Source organism: Vulpes vulpes, chromosome 5 (assembly GCF_048418805.1).
Source record: "Vulpes vulpes isolate BD-2025 chromosome 5, VulVul3, whole genome shotgun sequence".
Taxonomy (NCBI): Eukaryota; Metazoa; Chordata; class Mammalia; order Carnivora; family Canidae; genus Vulpes; species Vulpes vulpes.
This window is the reverse complement of record NC_132784.1, coordinates 109403747-109409763: the sequence shown is the minus strand read 5'-3', so window position 1 is coordinate 109409763 and position 6017 is coordinate 109403747.

Here is a 6017-nt window from a genome sequence, read left to right as displayed (position 1 = left end):
ATTCTTTTCTTTAGGAGAAAGGGCTTCACCTGGGCTACTCATGATGCTTTCCTCTCCCTCCCTGTCCCCTAGTCTAAACATTTGGAGGGTGAGGAATGTCATCCTACCTGAGCCCAGCTGCAGTCAGCAGGCAGGTGGGCCAACGGAGCTCCCTTCTCCAGTCTTTCCAACCATGGAGCAAAGCTCATGTCAGAAGAATCGGGGCGGCCCTCCCAGTGACACACCTGCAGAAGCCCACATGCCCCCAGGCTGGCTGCCTGAGACAGAGACGCTGTTGGGACACTAGTCCTGCCCACTGCCCCACCCCTGCCCTGCATCAGCCAGCCCGGGTCCCAGGTTGGCACCTGTGCTGCTGACCTAACGGGTCAGGAGTTGCGACACAGGTGAGAGGCTCCTAGGACCAAGGGGACCAAGGCTGCAGGGTGGCGGACAGCAACACCAATAGCCAGAGCCCAAAGCCCCCAGGACTGGGGGATGGAGGCACTAGGCAGGTGCAGTTAGCATCAACCACACTGAAGGGTTCAAGAGGACGCCGAGGGAACAGAAGACAGAAGTAAAAAAGATCAAATGCTAAAAGCCGCATGTTCTCGGCTGATCATGATGTGCCTGGGGCTTTATATGCATGGCTTCCTTGAATTCTTGCAACCTTGTTGGTGCAGGTACCAGGATTATCCCCATCCTACTGAGGTAGGGAACACTTTACAAGGTCACACGATAGGTGAACGGAGCTGGTCTCGTGACCCCAGGGTGCGGGACTCCAGGACCCACTCTCCTTACCACGTCCCCCATCTGCCCATTGAGAACGACCGTCTGTTTCTGCCAGTTGGTTTTCTGACCTGAGAATCCAGGGGATCCAGCCCTGAGTTTTATGGAGCCAAGGACAGGGCAGCGCCAGAACACAGACAGGCCTCTCCTACTGACAGATGGCAACACTTTAAGCGCCTGGCACTGGCTAGGAGCCGGGATACCTCAGGAACAAGACAGACAGGGCACAGTCTCTGCTGGCTGGTGATGCAGCCCAAGGGGAGCTCCGAGGGCCCAACAGGAGGGCAGCGGCCTCGGGCACAGGAGGAGGGGTCAGCAGACCTCCTGGAGGATCTGATATCTGATCTAAAACCTGGAGGATGAGTAAATTAACCCAGTGCATGCGTGTTCGTGTGTGTTCATGTGTGCATGTGTGTGTGTGTGTGTGTGTGTGTGTGTGTGTGGTACTGGGTGTTGTAAGATAAATAACCTGTGCCACGACCTGCAGGTGGAGAGAGTGTGGCAGGCTGGAGGAAGTCTGGGGGGACTTGGGGACTATAGCCTGAGTACAGGGGAAGGAGGGGGGAAGCAAGGCTATAGATCTTCCAAGCTGGCAGCAGTGGTATCAGATTCTGCCTTCAAAAACATCACACTGGCATCAGCATACACACTGGAGAAGAGCAGACCTCCCCTCTCGTGGGCCCTGGGGAAACCATTATTGGGGAAGCAGGGGTGGGGCTTCAGAGCTGTACCTGGAGGGGTTCAGAGAAGGCTAGCAGAGCCTCCTTCTCCTGCACTAACACCCGGAGGCCCTAGAAGCAAGTCATCTGCAGGGAGATGGACCAGGCCCTTGGGCCAGACGCTCATGGGGCAAGAACCCACAACTTGCCATATGCTGACCCATGTGGCCCTTGACAGAGGTAACCACAGTGGCACACAAGCAGGTGTCACCCCGGGGGCTGGCAGGTGCATCATGAGCAGAGAGTACACCTGGAGCAGGGAGGAGCAGAGAACGCCAGTCACTGGGGACAACCCATCCCTCTATCTCATGTGTCATCCCCTCCAACCCGTCCTTCCCACTGCTCCCAGAAGGATCTGGTGTACAGCACATCACGTCTCTGCTCTGCTTAATACTCTTCAAAGTGGTGGTCGGTAAACTATTGGAACCTTGGTTCTTGGAAACTTTGCTTCTTCAAAAAAAAAAAGGCCACTTTCACTCAAGAATGTAATAGATGAACCAGTAAAAATGATGAATTTTATTAAATTTCAACCTTGAGTACACATCTTTTTTATATTTAGTGTGATGCTCTGGGACGTATGCACACGGCACTTCTGCTGACGCCTGGAGTATGGGTAGGTCCCGCGCGGCCCTTGTGTGACGGTCAAGTTGTGAGCTGAGCAACTACTGTTTTTGCAGAATACCAGTTTTCCTTGAAGAAATGGCCAACCGTGGTTACGCAGACTTAAAATTTGTTGCACATTTTCTAGAGAGTGAGCAAATTGGAGCTATCGCTTTAAGGGGAGACACCAACAGTTTTTGTTGCCAATGACCAAATCCCAAAGTTTACAAGAAAATTAGAATTTTGAAAACTCGCATGGACTTGTGAGCTTGACAGCTCCCCAATCGGCCGAAACTTTTCTGTTGAGATCGATGGTGACACTAGAAAATACGATGTATTTGATGTGGTGCCTTGAAATGTGTCAATGTTGGGAAGATCTGCCCAACTCAGAGCATTACTATTTCCCCAAAGACCAACGAATGATATCACAAAATGAAGCATGGATTAAAAGACCAAAGTGCAGGACTGACCATTGGACCTTTTAAAAATAAACTTTAATTTTGCCAACGGTTCTAGATTTAGAGAAAAATTATGTCGTTCGGGGAATTCCCATAGAACCTGAGCCTCGTTCCCCCGTCATTAACCCTGACATCAGCATGGCACATCTATTATGATTAGTGAACCAGTGTTGACACGTTACTGTCAACCAAAGCCCCTACATTATTGGGGTTCTTTGGTTTTTACCTAACGTCCTTTTTCCCGTCCAGGAAACCCCATGGTGTTTCATGCCCTGTCTCTTCAGGCTTCTCTCCCTCTGACAATTTCTCAGACTTCCTTCTGTTTTTGATGACCTTTGCCAGATATTTTGCAGAATGTTCCTCAACTGGAATTTGCATGATTTTTTTTCTCCTGATTAGACTGGTGTTATGGTTTGGGGGGACAAGGCCACAGAGGTGAAGTGCTGTTTTCATCACATCACATCAAAGCTACATACTGTCGACCTGATGTATGACCACTGGTTTCACTTCAGTCACCTGGCTGAGGGAGTGTTTGCGAGGTTTCTCTGCTATTAAGTTACTTTTCCCTCCCTTCTCGGGCCGGGGGTCCTCTTGGGAGTAGATCACTATCTGCAGCCCACACTTCAGGAGTGGGGAGCTGAGTTCCTCTCCTTGAGGGCACAGTATAAATGAGTTGGAATTCTTCACATGGGAGATTTATCTTTTCATTCTTTCTTTATTCAACCATTCATCTATTTCAATGCGGACTCATGATATTTATTTTAGACTTTGGTTTAGAATCCAATACTAATCCAATTAATTTTTTTTTTGCTTAAATTTTTCTAGCTTTGGCCAGCCTTTTGGGTGGACTCCTGAGCCCCTTTGACATGCCCCCACCATCGTGTGTATGTGTGTGTGCGTGCGAGTGTGTTGAGGCTCATCATGTGTACTTCCTGCCCAGCCCTGCTAGAAACATTTATCCCAGGAGTCTTTTGATGAAACGATAGTATTAGCAACCACGATCTAGGTGCCAGGCACCGATGGATTTTAACATAATAGAGAACATGAGTTTAGACTTGAGCAACCTTTAAGAAACTATAGCTTGTCAAGTTTGGATGTAATATGAAAGAAAATAATCACATAATTAAAAAAAACTATTAAAATACTCCTCCCCCATATACTTATTGCTCTATCTGCACGCAGCTGGATTTTACATACTGCCACAGACAAGGACGCCAAAGCAGATGTGAGAACCCAACCGTCCTCTACGAAGTGAGACATGAAAGAGATATGTGAGAATGTAAAACAAATGCAATGCTACATTATTTTTCTTTTGGAAAATAGAGCTATGTCTTTTAAAATGTGACATTTATGTTAACATGTAATAATGAGTCTACTATTGCTATGTTAAATGGGCTAATAAGAAAAAAAATTAAATTTTCTTAAATTTCTAATAGGGTAAATCCCAACAGAAAGAGCCCCGATAAACCAAAGTTCTTTTTTTTTTTTTTTTTAAGATTTTATATACCTATTCACGAGAGACACAGAGAGAGAGAGAGAGGCAGAGACACAGGCAGAGGGAGAAGCAGGCTCCATGCAGGGAGCCCGACGTGGGACTTGATCCCGGGTCTCCAGGATCACACCCTGGGCTGAAGGTGGCTCTAAACCACTGAGCCACCAGGGCTGCCCTAAGCCAAAGTTCTTTGAGGTCCTTGTTAAAAGCAATGGGTCTTGAGAGGAAAAGGTTGTCAAGCCGCTGGCTGAGCCACAGCGCACTAGTGGCATCTCCCTGCACCCCCTTCCCTCCCGCATCCCTGCCAACCTCCGACCCGCCCGGCTCATGGTTAAGTCTATAGCTCCCACCCTATCCTTGTCTCCAAGCCAACTCCCTCTCACCTCTCAAGACACAACCCCAATGCCTTCCACTAGACATTCCCTGATTTCCCAAGTGGATTTAAATTTTCCCTCTCCTAGATTCCCATGCCACTTGGCACAGATTTCTAGTTTGACACATGTGTCATTTCCCACGTAGGGATTGTCATTATTTGTATCTGCTTCTCTCTTGATTGAGGGTGAGGGCTTACCTGATTCGTCATTCTAAACAGGTGCAGAATATAATGCCAGGCACGGATTTGGTGCTCAGGGTATGTTTGTTGGAAGAAGAAATGAACAACTGGTCACCCATCTCTTCCAGTGACAGACCAGGCCACCCTGCCGGCCTTATATCAGAATGAAATCCATTTGCTTCTCCATTTTTTCAGAGGCAAAGGCCAGGGATTTACCTCTTGGATATTTCATTTAATTCAGCAAATTTTCCCCCCTATGTCTGTTATAAGCCAGGCACAGTAGGAGCTGATGGTAAGATATGCAGGTGTGGAGATCATGTCTAGCAGGAAATAATAACTAGTCACCTTTATGTCTGCCCTTCATCTGCTGCCACAGTCAAGGGCAATCCAGGGTCAGTTCACACAGAGTGGTCGGTTGCATCCAAATGTAGCCTAACCCTGGAGCATGAATAGGCCAAAGAGCAAGGAAATCCCCAGTAAATTCAAAAGTTGCAGACAGCAACCCTAGGTCATAAAATGTAGAAAATCTTTTGTGCAGGCTGCAGGGCAGATTTACCTAGATTCAACCATTTGCCACAATTCCTCTTAGATACTGATGTACAAACTTGACAAAGTCCTTGTTTTCTCATTCCTTTGGTATTTTCTTTCTAGCAGGTTTTGGGATAAAAGGAAGCAGAAAGAAGAAAAGAAAGAGGGTGTAGGAAATTTAGAGAATTCGGCTTATGGTGGTGTTGGCCAGTATAATGTAGGGAAATGCTATTAAACTTCGGCTGCAATGGAGCCACTTGTTCAGATATTTCCAGCTAGAACTACAAATTCCTCCTTGCCCCTCATTCGGTATTTGAAATTCTTTTCTGACCCAAATTGTGTAGATGTGTGCTGCCCAATGCAGTAGCTACTCCCCACACATGGCTATTGAGCACTTGAAACATGGCTAGTGGGCCACATTGAAAAATAACATTTGGAATAAATTGGGTTTAATAAAATATATTTTTCAAATTACTGTCACTCCTTGTTTCTCGCTATTTTTCTTTTTCACATGACTAAAGGGAAATTTAAAATTCCACAGGTGGCTCCCATTCTATTCCTAGTGGACAGCATGGATCTCCTGGGCAGCCTCAGTTCACCATCTGATGTTCGGATTAGCAGGGGACCGGGTTCGAGCCATTCTTCTGCCCCATGCTGACAGCTCTCTAGGCCAGAAACCCCTCCACTTAATGCCAAGCTACTGTTTTTGCAAGGTCAGGTGATTAGCGTAAGATCACATCTCTGGTAAGCTCTTGCCCTGCTGATAAGATCACGGGGACCTCCCCACCTGAAAGGTGATCTCCCCACAAATCTCGGGCTGGCTATCAGGCAAGATCTGAGGACAAAGGAGGGGCTGTTGAAGGAATGTCCCGATCCCCACAGGAAGGTCAACCCTGAATCCC